Source organism: Lagenorhynchus albirostris, chromosome 15 (assembly GCF_949774975.1).
Source record: "Lagenorhynchus albirostris chromosome 15, mLagAlb1.1, whole genome shotgun sequence".
In the NCBI taxonomy this organism is placed as follows: domain Eukaryota; kingdom Metazoa; phylum Chordata; class Mammalia; order Artiodactyla; family Delphinidae; genus Lagenorhynchus; species Lagenorhynchus albirostris.
The window spans coordinates 3,771,322-3,785,173 of record NC_083109.1 but is presented as its reverse complement, the minus strand read 5'-3'; the positions used below and the strand labels follow the sequence as shown (position 1 = coordinate 3,785,173).

Genomic DNA, 13,852 nt, shown 5'->3' with positions numbered 1-13,852 from the left:
GATCTGGCGACTCAGAGAGACAGAGCATCGTAGACCCCTCGTGATGCAGGTAAAAGGGTGCTGAGTCCTGGTGCAGGCTGTGCAGGCTTCGTCTCTTGTAGGAGGGTCAAGGGTGGACGTGCCTCTAAGGCCTTTGGGGGAGGATTCTTGTTCCTAAGTGAGGGGTTATTGTTCTTCCTGAAAGCATCTCATGGTGACCATCACTGCCACAGGCAGAGCTCTGGGTGGAGCCACTGGGGACCTGGTCTGGTGTTGGTGGAGAGTCGGGAAGGGGCTGGCATTGAAACTGAGCTGGCTGGTATTAAGCGGGTACAGGCAGGGCGAATCGTGACCAGGTGGACAGACCAGGAGCCCAGGGCTAGACACTGGCCTTGACTGTCATCCCCTCCTGTGACCTCGCGTACCTCTGGGCCTTCTCCACGCTGGTCTAGAGAAGCACTTCCGGGAGCATGTGCTGCGGTACATGTGGGGTGACACGGCACCCACGAGGTTGGAAGAGGCTGATAGATAGTCGAACTGAGGTCTTCGTGGCAGAAACTCACAGCCATAGGGCCCTGGACGTCTAAGAAGAGGATGAAGCTTGTGATGTTTCCCAAACTTCTCTGGCCCTGGGACCCTTTCCCTTAAACACCCGTCAGCATCCTGCCGGATGGGGTGACGTGGGACACATCTGAGAACGGCTGGCGTAGACAGGGCTCACGGGCTGGAGCAGGTCCCTCAACCTCGGCACCAGTGACATTGGGGGCTGGACAGTTCTCTGTGGTGGTGCTGCCCTGGGCCTTGTAGGGTGTCTGGAGCGTCCCTGGCTTCTGCTCGCTGGGCTGCACTCCCTCTGGCTCTAGGCGAGGGTTCTTCCTGCCTCTTTCAGCTGCCGGGGGCTCCAGTGGTCCTTGCCTTGTGGCCGCAGCGCTCTGATCTCTGCCTCCATCTTCACATCAGCTCTTCGTGTCCTCTCCTTTTCTTATAAGGACACTCATCATTGGTTTTAGGGCCCATCTGGATGATCTGGGATGATCTCCTCATTTTGAGATCCTTACCTTAATTACATCTGCAAAAGCAAATTACATCTTTTTTTTTTTCCAAATAAGGTCACATTCCCAGGTTCCAGGCGCACCAATCTTTGGGGGTCACTGTTCTACCCAACACTGTCACCCCGATGGTGTAGCATGTTCCTTTTCTTATTGAGCCAAGGTCGCCCCTGGGACCTTTTACCCCCAACCCCACGCCCGGGTCCTCAGCAGTGGGACCAGTCCGCGCGCCTCAGACGAGACCTGCTGTGGGAAGGAGCGGGTCCCCGCCTGCCTCGCCCCCGACCCCTCACTGATCAGCTCCGACCTTCTCCTCCCTGTTCTGATGACGGCGCTGTGAACCTCCCTTCAGGGCTTTGACACAGTTGCCGTTTTACCCTGACTTCTGTCCTTGTCTGACTGTTGTCTGTCTCCCCGCCAGTCTATCATTATTCGACTGTTACTGATGACCTAATGTATGTGGTTGACTACTGTGCCCCCTCGTCCCCATGTGCCTGGTTCTAAGCAGGAGTCAGTGAGCAGCTGCTGGATGAGTGGCTTTAAATACCACCTGCCAGTCCGACAGGTCCTCCAGCCCACGTGGCCCGAGCTCCAAGGGGTTGTCCTGTTAACTCAGCACGTCCCCCTGGGGTCTTGGAGGTGCGGCTGACCCGACATCTTTGGATCTGAGCTCTTGATCTTTGCCTCCAAACCCAGACCGTTCCCTGTCCTTGTGAGCAGGGCCTCTGACCTTCCGTGGCCTGGGGCCACCGTGCCGCTCGCTGGACTTTGCACCTGACACGCAAATGGCTCCTCCTTGAAGACATCGGGCCAGTCCCCCTCTGCTGCGCTCAGCCTCCCCCGAGGCTCCCTGCCTGCGCCCTCACCTCTGTTCTAGCCTCTCCACACAGACAGACGTCAGGGAACGTCACCCCTTGCTCACATTCCTCCAGTGGCTTCCGAGGGGTTGAACGCCCTGACCTCACCAGGATCTGCGTGGCCTGTCCCTGTCCCCCGGGCTTGTCTCCTCTCCACGCCCCCCTGGGACCCAGCCACACACCCTCCCTGCTTCTTACACGCCCTGACCACAGGGCTCCCATGCTCACTACGCAGGAGGTGTTGTGCGGCTCCACGGGGTTTAAAACACCGCTTCCTCCAGGAAGCCGGCAGGCATAAACAAGCGACTCCTCTGCCAGTCCCTACGCACACAATAAATGTCAGTGAATGATGGGGTGTCGGGATGAAAGGAGATGGGGTCTGTAGCCTCACGTGGCAGATCAGCCATTTCGCCACCTCCGAGGGTTCTCCCAGGACGTGGGGCAAACCTGAGTCTCTTGTTGTTTGTCTTCTCAAACTGGCGTCCTTAATTGAACTTGGCGTTTGACTGTGATGACAGAAAGAGGGAGGGTGGAACTCATTCTAGAAATTCTGCTGTTGTTAACATGCCCAGGATCCCACCAGGCTGTGCTCAGGAAGGACTGCACTGACTGTGTTTGCAAACCCAGGTAAAGCCACCCCTCTTGTGGGCATCGTTGTCTGGGGCTCAAGGTCAAGGGCTCACATCCAACCCTAAGAGCATCCTGTGGAGGGCTGGGCGCATTGCACGCAGTGAGGCAGATCTGGGGATTCCCGACGCCCACACACTGACCCCTGACATCTGTAGTTGAGGCCACGGTACACAATCCGAGGTCCCTGAACCCCTGAGATCCAGGGCAGAAAGTGGATTCTTTGCCTTTATCATATTCTCACGTGTGTTTGCAACTCCCTCAAAGTTACGAATCTCTGGGACACCATGCTTGGAGGAAAAAAAATTCAATATCGGTTCTGGGAAAAGTCTATAAATCTTACTTTTGGGGCAAAGTGGTTCCTAGTGGGAAAGGCTCATAAACGTATTCTGCTTGGCCTGGTAGGACAGTGGCAAAGATCAGCTTTTATTTCCTTGCTCGTGTTCAAACCCCGCTCCCAGCATCACGCTGGTGTGTTCTTTGTAGATCTCTGTGGTGCAGAGGCAGCGGCTTCATCCATTATTAACCATAGAAACTGCACTGGTATTTATTTATTTATCCTCATAACTCGCTGTCGATGGAGCCTTTGCAGGTGGCGTCTCATCCAGCGTGAACACCCCAGGACGTGCTTGTTATCGAACATCTTGCCAGCCTGAATTCTCTAGTAGTAGCTACATCAGGGTTTAGTTTCTGGAGGTGGTGGAGACCCCATCCGAGGCAGCCCTGCCCCTGAATCAGCTCCGACACTGTCCTGCTGGATCCGGTTGGAGTGAAAAATGTATTTGCTTTAGTCTGGGTCTGGCCGTTGGATTTCCATGCAGGGCACATACGATGTCTCGATCAACACAAAGATGCATTACAGGCTGTTGTGTTTGTGCCTCGTGTGCTGTGTTTATGCTCCCACATAGGCTTGCGTGTGTATGTGTCCACACGGTACCTTTGTGGGCATGTGCAGTCAGTGCCAGGTAATTGGGGACATTCTCAAGTCCATCAAAGGTGATTTTTTAAAAGATTTTGTTTTTTAGAGCAATTTTAGGTTCACAGCAAATTAAGAAGAAATATAGACTTTTCCTTGTTCCCCTGCCCCATACCTGCACAGCGCCCTCCACTAGCAGCATCCCCTCCAGATGGTGTATTTGTTAGAGTTTATTCTTGGTGTTGTACATTCTATGGGTTTGGGCAAATGTATAATGACGTGTCCGTCCTTACAGTATCATATGGAGAAGTTCCACTGCCCTGAAAATCCTCTGGGCTCTGCCTGTTCATCCCTCCCTCCCCCCAACCCCTGGCAACCACTGATCTTTTTACTGTCTCCATAGTTTTGTCTTTTCCAGAAGGTCGTATTTGGAATAATATAGTAGGTAGTCTTTTCAGCTTGGCTTCTTTCACTTAATAATATACATTTATGTTTCTGCCTTGCCATTTCATGGCTAGATGTTATTTAATTTTTTTTCTTTTTTCTTATTTTTATTTTTTCTTCCAGTTTTGTTGAGATATAAATGATGCGTAACGCTGTGTAAATTTAAGGTGTACACAGCATAATGTTTTTCACTTACACACATCCAGAAATACCACAATACGTTTAATAAACATCCATCATCTCATATAGATACAAAATTAAAGAAATAGAAAAAATATTTTTTCCTTGTGACGAGAACTCTTAGGATTTACTCTTTTGAAACTTTCATATGTAACACACATCAGTGTTAATTACATTTATTGTATTTCTCGTCTTGTACGTTACATCCCTAGTACTTACTTATCTTATACCTGGCAGTTTATACCTTTGGCCCACCTTCATCCAATTCCCCCTGCTTCCATCTCCCACCTCTGGCAACCACAAATCAGATCTCTTTTTTCTATGAGTTTGTTTTTGAAGTACAGTTGACCTACAACACTACATTAGTTCCTGGTATACAACATAGCGATTCAATATTTCTATACATTTCAAAATGATCTCCATGATGAATCTAGTTACCATCTGTCACATACGAAGATATCACGTAATTATCGGCTATATTCCCCACACTGTACATTTCCTACCCGTGGCTCATTTATTTTGTAACTGGGAGTTTGTACCTCTTAATCTCCCTCACCTGTGTCTCTCCTCCCCCACCCCCTCGTTTCTTTTTAATGCAGAATAATATTCCACTGTCTGGCTGTATCCCAGTTTATTTATCCCTTCACCTACTGAAGGAGGTCTTGGTTGTTTCTAAGTTTTGGCAACTATGACTAAAGCTGTTATAAACATCCATGTGCAGGTTTTTGTGTGGGTATAAGTTTTCAACTCCTTTGGGTAAATACCAAAGAGTGAAGCGGTTGGATCATAGGTTAAGAGGATGTTGAGTGTCGTAAGAAACCACCGAACAGCCTTCCAAGGTGACTGCTCCATTTTACATTCCGACCAGCAACGGATGGAAGTTCCTGTTCCCCCACATCTTCGCCAGCATTTGGTGTTTGTCAGTGTTCTGGACTTTGGCCACTCTTATAGGTTTCTAGTGGTACCTCATTATTGTTTTAACTTGCATTTTCCTAATGACACATGATATGGTGCATCTTTTCATGTGTTGATTTAACATCTGTATATCTGCTTTGGTGAGGTGTCCGTTAAGATTTTTGGCCCGTTTTTTAATTGGGTGATTTGTTTTTTTATTGTTGAGTTTTAAGAGTTTTTTAATATATTTTGGATGACATCCCTTTATCAGATGTGTCTTTTGCAAATATTTATTCCCAGTCCATGACTCTTCTTCTTATACTCTCAATATTGTCTTTAACAGAAGTTTTAACTTAGTAAACTCCAGCTTATCAATTTTTTCTTCCTTGGAGTGTGCCTTTGGTCTTGTATCTAAAAGTGATTACCATACATAAGGTCACTTAGGTTTCCTCCTAGGTGATCTAGAACTTTTATAGTGTTGTGTTTTGCATTTCAGTCTGTGGTCCATTTTGACTTAATTTTTGTGAAAGATGAAAGTTCTGTGTCTAGATTCATTTTTTATTTTTATTCTTTTGCATGTTGATGTCCAATTGTTCCAGCACCATTTGTGCAAAGATTATCATTGCTTCATTGTATTGCTTTTGCTCCTTCATCAAAGATCAGTTAACTGTATTTATGTGGGTCTATTTCTGAACTCACTATTTTGTTCTATTGATGTATTTGTCTATTCTTTCACCAATACCACACTATAAACTAAGTCGAGTAGTGTCAGTCTTCCAACTTTGTTCTCCAGTATTGTGTTGGCTATTCTTAGTCTTTTGCCTGTCCATATAAACTTTAGAATGTCTGCCAGTATCCACAAAATACCTTGTTGGGATTTGGATTGCACTGAACCTATAGATCACATTAGGAAAAACTGACGTCTTGACAATATTCAGCCTTACTGTCCACGAACATGGAATATCTCTCCATTTATTTGGTTCTTCTTTGATTTTGTTCATTAGAGTTTTGTAGTTTTCCTCGTATAGATCTTGTGTATATGTTGTTGGATTTATATATAACTGTTTCATTTTGGGGGCTGTTAATATAAAGGCATTATGTTTTTAATTTCAAATTCCAGTTGTTCATTGTTGGTATAATGGAAAGCAGTTGACTCTTGTATGTTAACCTTGTATCCTGCAACCTTGCTACAATCACTGATTAGTTCCAGGAGTTTTTCATTGATTCTTGTGGATTTTCTACATAGATATTGTGTCATCAGAAAACAAAGACAGTTTTACGTCTTCTCACTCTTGTGTACCTTTTATTTCCTTTTCTTTTCTTTTTGCATTACCTCCTATTCCAGTATGATACTGAAAAGGAATGATGGAAAAGACATCTTGCTTTATTCCTGATCTTAGTGGGAAAGCTTTGAGTTTCTCACCATGAAGGATGTTGTTAGCGCTCGGTGTTTGTAGATATTATCAAGTTGAAGAAGTTCCTCTTTGCTAAGTTTACTGATGTGGTTTTTTTTAATTGCGGTAGCGTTGGTTTATAACATTATGAGTTTCATGTGTACAGCACTATATTTTTACTTCTGCATACACTACAGTGTGCTCACCACCCCAAATTGAGTTTCTATCCATTATCATGCAATCGACCCCCTTTGTCCATTTTGCCTTCCCCCTTGTTTCCCTCTGGTAACCACTACTCTGTTCTCTGTATCTGCATTTTGGTTTGGTTTATTTATTTGTTTTTTATGTTGTACACACGAGTGATTTCATTTGGTGTTTGTCTTTCTCTGTGAGACTTGTCTCACTTAGCATAATCTCCTACAGGTCCATTCATGCTGTTGCGAATGGCAGGATTTTATCTTTTTTATGACTGAGTAGTATTCTGCTATGTGTGTGTCTGTGTGTGTGTATGTATATATGTACACAACTTCTTTATCCCTTCATCTCTTGATGGGCAGTTAGGTTGTTTCCATATCTCTTGGCTATTGTAAATCATACTGTGATGAACATAGGAGTGCATATATCCTTTTGAATTAGTGTTTTTGTATTCTTCAGATAAATAACCAGATGTGGAATAGCTGGATTGTATGGTAATTCTATTCTTATTTTTTGGAGGAATCTCTATATTGTTTTCCATAGTGGCTGCACCAACTTACATTCTCAGCAACTGTGTATAAGGGTTCCCTTTTCTCCACATCCTCTCCAACCCTTGTTATTTCTTGCTTTTCTGATAATAGCCATTCTAACAGGCATGAAGTGATATCTCACTGTAGTTCTGATTTGCATTCCCCTAATAATTAGTGATGTTGAACATCTTTTCACATGCCTGTTGGCCATCTGTATGTCTTTTTTTGAAAAATGTCTGTTCAGATCTTCTGCCCACTATTCAATCAGATTTTGTGTTTTGGAGTTGTTGAGTTGTATGAGTTCTTCATATATTTTGGATATTAACCCCTTATTGCATATATGATTTGCAAATACCTTCTTCCCATCAGGTAGGTTGTCTTTTAGTTTTGTTGACGGCTTCCTTTGCTGTGCAGAAGCTTTTTTAGTTTGAGGCAATCCTATTTGTTTATTTTTGCTTTTGTTTCCTTTGCTTGAAGAGACATTACATGGAAAGGTATTGCTAAGACTGATGTAAAAAGAGCATCCTGCCTATGTTTTCTTCTAGGAGTTTTATGGTTTCAGGTCTTATATTCAAGTCTTTAATCCATTTTGAGTTAATTTTTGTGTATGGTGTGAGACAGTGGTCTAGTTTCTTATCTATCCAGTTTTCTCAGCACCATTTATTGAAGATACTGTCCTTTCTCTGTAGTATGTTCTTAGCTCTTTTGTTGTAAATTATTTGTCCATATATATGCAGGTGTATTTCTAAGATCTCAATAATGTTCTGTTTTTGATCTATGTATCTGTTTTTCTGCCAATTCCATGCTGTTTTGATTACTACGGCTTTTGGAATATAGTTTGAAATCAGGGTGTGTGATACCTCAAGATTTGTTGTTTTCTCTCAGGATTGCTTGGGTATTTGTGGTCTTTTGTGCTTCCATATAAATTTTAGAATTTTTTGTTCTATTTCTGTGAAAAATGTCATTGGGATTTTGATAGGGATTGCATTGACTCTGTAGACTGCTTTAGGTAATGTGAACTTTTGAAAAATGTTAATTCTTTTAATCCAATGAGGACACAGAGTATCTTTCTGTTTCTTTGTATCTTCTTCAATTTATTTCAGCAATATCTTACATTTTTCAGTGTATGAGTCTTTCACCTTCTTGATTAAAATTACTTCTTTTTTGGTACCAATTGTAAATAGAATTGTTAATTTTACTTTATGCTAGCTTATTGTTAGTTTATAGGAATGCAGTGGATTTTCATATATTGTTTTTGTACCCTGCAACTTTATTGTAATCATTATTTTGAGTAGCTTTTCGGTGGAGTCTTTGGGATTTTCTATACATAAAAATTATGTTGTCTACAGACAGTGACAATTTTACTTCTTCCTTTCCCATTTGGATGTCTTTCATTTCTTTTTCTTGCCTAATTTCTTTAGCTAGGACTTTCAATACTGCATTGAACAAGAATGGTGAGAGTGGGCACCCTTGTCTTCTTCCTGATCTTAGAGGGATAACTTTCAGTTTTCCACTATTGTGTATAATGTTAGCTGTGGGTTTGTTTGTCAAATGAGGCCTTTATTAGGTTGAGGCACATTCCTCATATACCCATTTTATTAAGAGTTTTTCTCATAAATGGCTCTTGAATCTTGTCGTATGCTTTTTCTGCATCTACTGAGATGATCATATGATTTTTATCCTTTACTTTGTTAGTGTGGTGTATCATATTGATTGATTTGTGTATGTTGAACCATCCTTGCATCCCTAGAGTAAGCCCCACTTGATCATGGTGTATGATCCTTTTAAGGTAGCACATGTGTTCAGTTTGCTAATATTTTGTTGCGGATTTTTGTGTTTATGTTCATCAGAAATACTGGCCTGGAATTTTCTTTTTTTGTGTTGTCTTTGTCTGGTTTTGGTATCAGGAAGATGCTGGCCTCTTAAAATGAGTTAGGAAGTGTTCCATTTTCTTCAGCTTTCTGGATGAGTTTGAGAAGGATAGATATTAGATCTTTGAATGTTTGGCAAGATTCACCTGTGAAGCTGTCGGCCCTGGACTTTTGTTTCTGGAGAAGTTTTTTTTATTACTCTTTCAGTCTTCTTACTAGTGATCAGTCCTTTCAGATTTTCTATTTCTTCATGATTCAGTCTTGGAAATTTGTATGATTCTAAGAATTTTTTCATTTCTTCTAGGTTTCCCACTTTGTTGGGAGTACAGCTATTCTCTCTCTCTTTTTTTTAACATCATTATTGGGGTATAATTCCTTTACAATGGTGTGTTAGTTTCTGCTTTATAACAAAGTGAATCAGTTATACATATACATATGTACCCATATCTCTTCCCTCTTGCGTCTCCCTCCCTCCCACCCTCCCTATCCCAACCCTCCAGGTGGTCACAAAGCACCGAGCTGATATCCCTGTGCTATGCGGCTGCTTCCCACTAGCTATCTACCTTACGTTTGTTAGTGTATATATGTCCATGCCTCTCTCTCGCTTTGTCACCCTTCCCCCTCCCCATATCCTCAAGCCCATTCTCCAGTAGGTCTGTGTCTTTATTCCTGTCTTACCCCTAGGTTCTTCATGACATTTTTTTTTCTTAAACTCCATATATATGTGTTAGCATACAGTATTTGTCTTTCTCTTTCTGACTTACTTCACTCTGTATGACAGACTCTAGATCTACCCACCTCATTACAAATAGCTCAATTTTGTTTCTTTTTATGGCTGAGTAATGTTCCATTGTATATATGTGCCACATCTTCTTTATCCATTCATCCGATGATGGGCACTTAGGTTGTTTCCATCTCCTGGCTATTGTAAATAGAGCTGCAATGAACATTTTGGTACATGACTCTTTTTGAATTATGGATTTCTCGGTATATGCCCAGTAGTGGGATCTCTGGGTCATATGGTAGTTCTATTCGTAGTATTTTAAGGAACCTCCATACTGTTCTCCATAGTGGCTGTACCAATTCACATTCCCACCAGCAGTGCAGGAGTGTTCTCTTTTCTTCACACCCTCTCCAGCATTTATTGTTTCTAGATTTGTTGATGATGGCCATTCTGACTGGTGTGAGATATCTCATTGTAGTTTTGATTTGCATTTCTCTAATGATTAATGATGTTGAGCATTCTTTCATGAGTTGGCAGTCTGTATATCTTCTTTGGAGAAATGTCTATTTAGGTCTTCTGCCCATTTTTGGATTGGGTTGTTTGTGTTTTTGATATTGAGCTGCATGAGCTGCTTGTAAATTTTGGAGATTAATCTTTGTTGCTTCATTTGCAAATATTTTCTCCCATTCTGAGGGTTGTCTTTTGGTTTATGGTTTATGGTTTCCTTTGTTTATGGTTTCCTTTGCTGTGCAAAAGCTTTGAAGTTTCATTAGGTCCCATTTGTTTATTTTTGTTTTAATTTCCATTTCTCTAGGAGGTGGGTCAAAAAGGATCTTGCTGTGATTTATGTCATAGAGTGTCCTGCCTATGTTTTCCTCTAAGAGTTTGATAGTTTCTGGCCTTACACTTAGGTCTTTAATCCATTTTGAGCTTATTTTTGTGTATGGTGTTAGGGAGTGATCTAATCTCGTACTTTTACATGTCCCTGTCCAGTTTTCCCAGCACCACTTCTTGAAGAGGCTGTCCTTTCTGCACTGTACATTCCTGCCTCCTTTATCAAAGATAAGGTGACCATATGTGCATGGGTTTATCTCTGGGCTTTCTATCCTGTTCCTTGATCTGTCTTTCTGTTTTTGTGCCAGTACCATACTGTCTTGATTACCGTAGCTTTGTAGTATAGTCTGAAGTCAGGGAGCCTGATTCCTCCAGCTCCGTTTTTCATTCTCAAGATTGCTTTGGCTATTCGGGGTCTTTTGTGTTTCCATACAAATTGTGAAATTTTTTGTTCTAGTTCTGTGAAAAATGCCAGTGGTAGTTTGATAGGGATTGCACTGAATCTGTAGATTGCTTTGGGTAGTAGAGTCATTTTCACAATGTTGATTCTTCCAATCCAAGAACATGGTATATCTCTCCATCTATTTGTATCATCTTTAATTTCTTTCATCGATGTCTTATAATTTTCTGCATACAGGTGTTTTGTCTCCGTAGGTAGGTTTGTTCCTAGATATTTTATTCTTTTTGTTGCAGTCGTAAATGGGAATGTTTTCTTGATTTCGCTTTCAGATTTTCCGTCATTAGTGTATAGGAATGCAAGAGATTTCTGTGCATTAATTTTGTATCCTGCTACTTTACCACATTCATTGATTAGCTCTAGTAGTTTTCTGGTAGCATCTTTAGGTTTCTCTATGTATAGTATCATGTCATCTGCAAACAGTGACAGCTTTACTTCTTCTTTTCCGATTCGGATTCCTTTTATTTCCTTTTCTTCTCTGATTGCTGTGGCTAAAATTTCCAAAACTATATTGAATAAGAGTGGTGAGAGTGGGCAACCTTGTCTTGTTCCTGATCTTAGTGGAAATGCTTTCAGTTTTTCACCATTGAGGACGATGATTGCTGTGGGTTTGTCATGGCCTTTATTATATTGAGGAAAGTTCCCTCTATGCCTACTTTCGGCAGGGTTTTTATCATAAGTGGGTGTTGAATTTTGTCAAAAGCTTTCTCTGCATCTATTGAGATGATCATATGATTTTTCTCCTTAAATTTGTTAATATGGTTTATCCCATTGATTGATTTGCATATATTGAAGAATCCTTGTATTCCTGGAATAAACTCCACTTGATCATGGTGTATGATCCTTTTAATGTGCTGTTGGATTCTGTTTGCTAGTATTTTGTTGAGGATTTTTGCATCTATGTTCATCAGTGATATTGGCCTGTAGTTTTCTTTCTTTGTGACATCCTTGTCTGGTTTTGGTATCAAGGTGATGGTGGCCTCGTGGAATGACTTTGGGAGTGTTCCTCCCTCTGCTATATTTTGGAAGAGTTTGAGAAGGATAGGTGTTGGCTCTTCTCTAAATGTTTGATAGAATTCGCCTGTGAAGCCATCTGGTCCTGGGCTTTTGTTTGTTGGAAGATTTTTAATCACAGTTTCAATTTCAGTGCTTGTGATTGGTCTGTTCATATTTTCTATTTCTTCCTGATTCAGTCTTGGCAGGTTGTGCATTTCTAAGAATTTGTCCATTTCTTCCAGGTTGTCCATTTTATTGGCATAGAGTTGCTTGTAGTAATCTCTCATGATCTTTTGTATTTCTGCAGTGTCAGTTGTTACTTCTCCTTTTTCATTTCTAATTCTATTGATTTGAGTCTTCTCCCTTTTTCTCTTGATGAGTCTGGCTAATGGTTTATCAATTTTGTTTATCTTCTCAAAGAACCAGCTTTTAGTTTTATTGATCTTTGCTATTGTGTCCTTCATTTATTTCTGATCTGATTTTTATGATTTCTTTCCTTCTGCTAACTTTGGGGGTTTTTTGTTCTTCTCTAATTGCTTTAGGTGCAAGGTTAGGTTGTTTATTCGAGATGTTTCCTGTTTCTTAAGGTGGGCTTGTATTGCTATCAGCTTCCCTCTTAGAACTGCTTTTGCTGCATACCATAGGTTTTGGGTCATTGTGTTTCCACTGTCATTTGTTTCTAGGTATTTTTTGATTTCCTCTTTGATTTCTTCAGTGATCACTTCGTTATTAGGTAGTGTATTGTTTAGCCTCCATGTGTTTGTATTTTTTACTGATCTTTTCCTGTAATTGATATCTAGTCTCATGGCGTTGTGGTCGGAAAAGATACTTGATACAATTTCAATTTTCTTAAATTTACCAAGGCTTGATTGGTGACCCAAGATATGATCTATCCTGGAGAATGTTCCATGAGCGCTTGAAAAAATGTGTATTCTGTTGTTTTTGCATGGAGTGTCCTATAAATATCGAATAAGTCCATCTTGTTTAATGTATCATTTAAAGCTTGTGTTTCCTTATTTACTTTCATTTTGGATGATCTGTCCATTGGTGAAAGTGGGGTGTTAAAGTTCCCTACTATGAATGTGTTCGTGTCGATTTCCCCTTTTATGGCTGTTAGTATTTGCCTTATGTATTGAGGTGCTCCTATGTTGGGTGCATAAATATTTACAGTTGTTATATCTTCTTCTTGGATTGGCCCCTTGATCATTATGTAGTGTCCTTCTTTGTCCCTTGTAATAGTCTTTATTTTAAAGTCTATTTTGTCTGATATGAGAATTGCTACTCCAGCTTTCTTTTGGTTTCCATTTGCGTGGAATATCTTTTTCCATCCCCTCACTTTCGGTCTGTATGTGTCCCTAGGTCTGAAGTGGGTCTCCTGTAGACAGCATATATATGGGTCTTGTTTTTGTATCCATTCAGCCAATCTGTGTCTTTTGGTGGGACCATTTAGTCCATATACATTTAAGGTAATTATCGATGTGTATGTTCCTATTCCCATTTTCTTAATTGTTTTGGGTTCGTTATTGTAGGTCTTTTCCTTCTCTTGTGTTTCTTGCCTAGAGAAGTTCCTTTAGCAGTTGTTGTACAGCTTGTTTGGTGGTGTTGAACTCTCTCAGCTTTTGCTTGTCTGTAAAGGTTTTAATTTCTCCATCAAATCTGAATGAGATCCTTGCTGAGTAGAGTAATCTTGGTTGCAGGTTTTTCTCCTTCATCACTTTAAATATGTCCTGCCAGTCCCTTCTGGCTTGCAGAGTTTCTGCTGAAAGATCAGCTGTTAACCTTTGGGGATTCCCTTGTGTGTTATTTGTTGTTTTTCCCTTGCTGCTTTCAATATGTTTTCTTTGTATTTAATTTTTGACAGTTTGATTAGTATGTGTCTTGGTGTATTTCTCCTTGGATTTATCC

The 13,852-nt window shown here is 41.2% G+C and overlaps 1 protein-coding gene across 1 annotated transcript in view; it reads left to right on the top strand.

The window, feature by feature from the left end:
* PHACTR3 (phosphatase and actin regulator 3) overlaps nucleotides 1-13,852 on the top strand; it is a 216,503-nt gene that overhangs the window by 143,956 nt on the left and 58,695 nt on the right. The window lies entirely within an intron of this gene.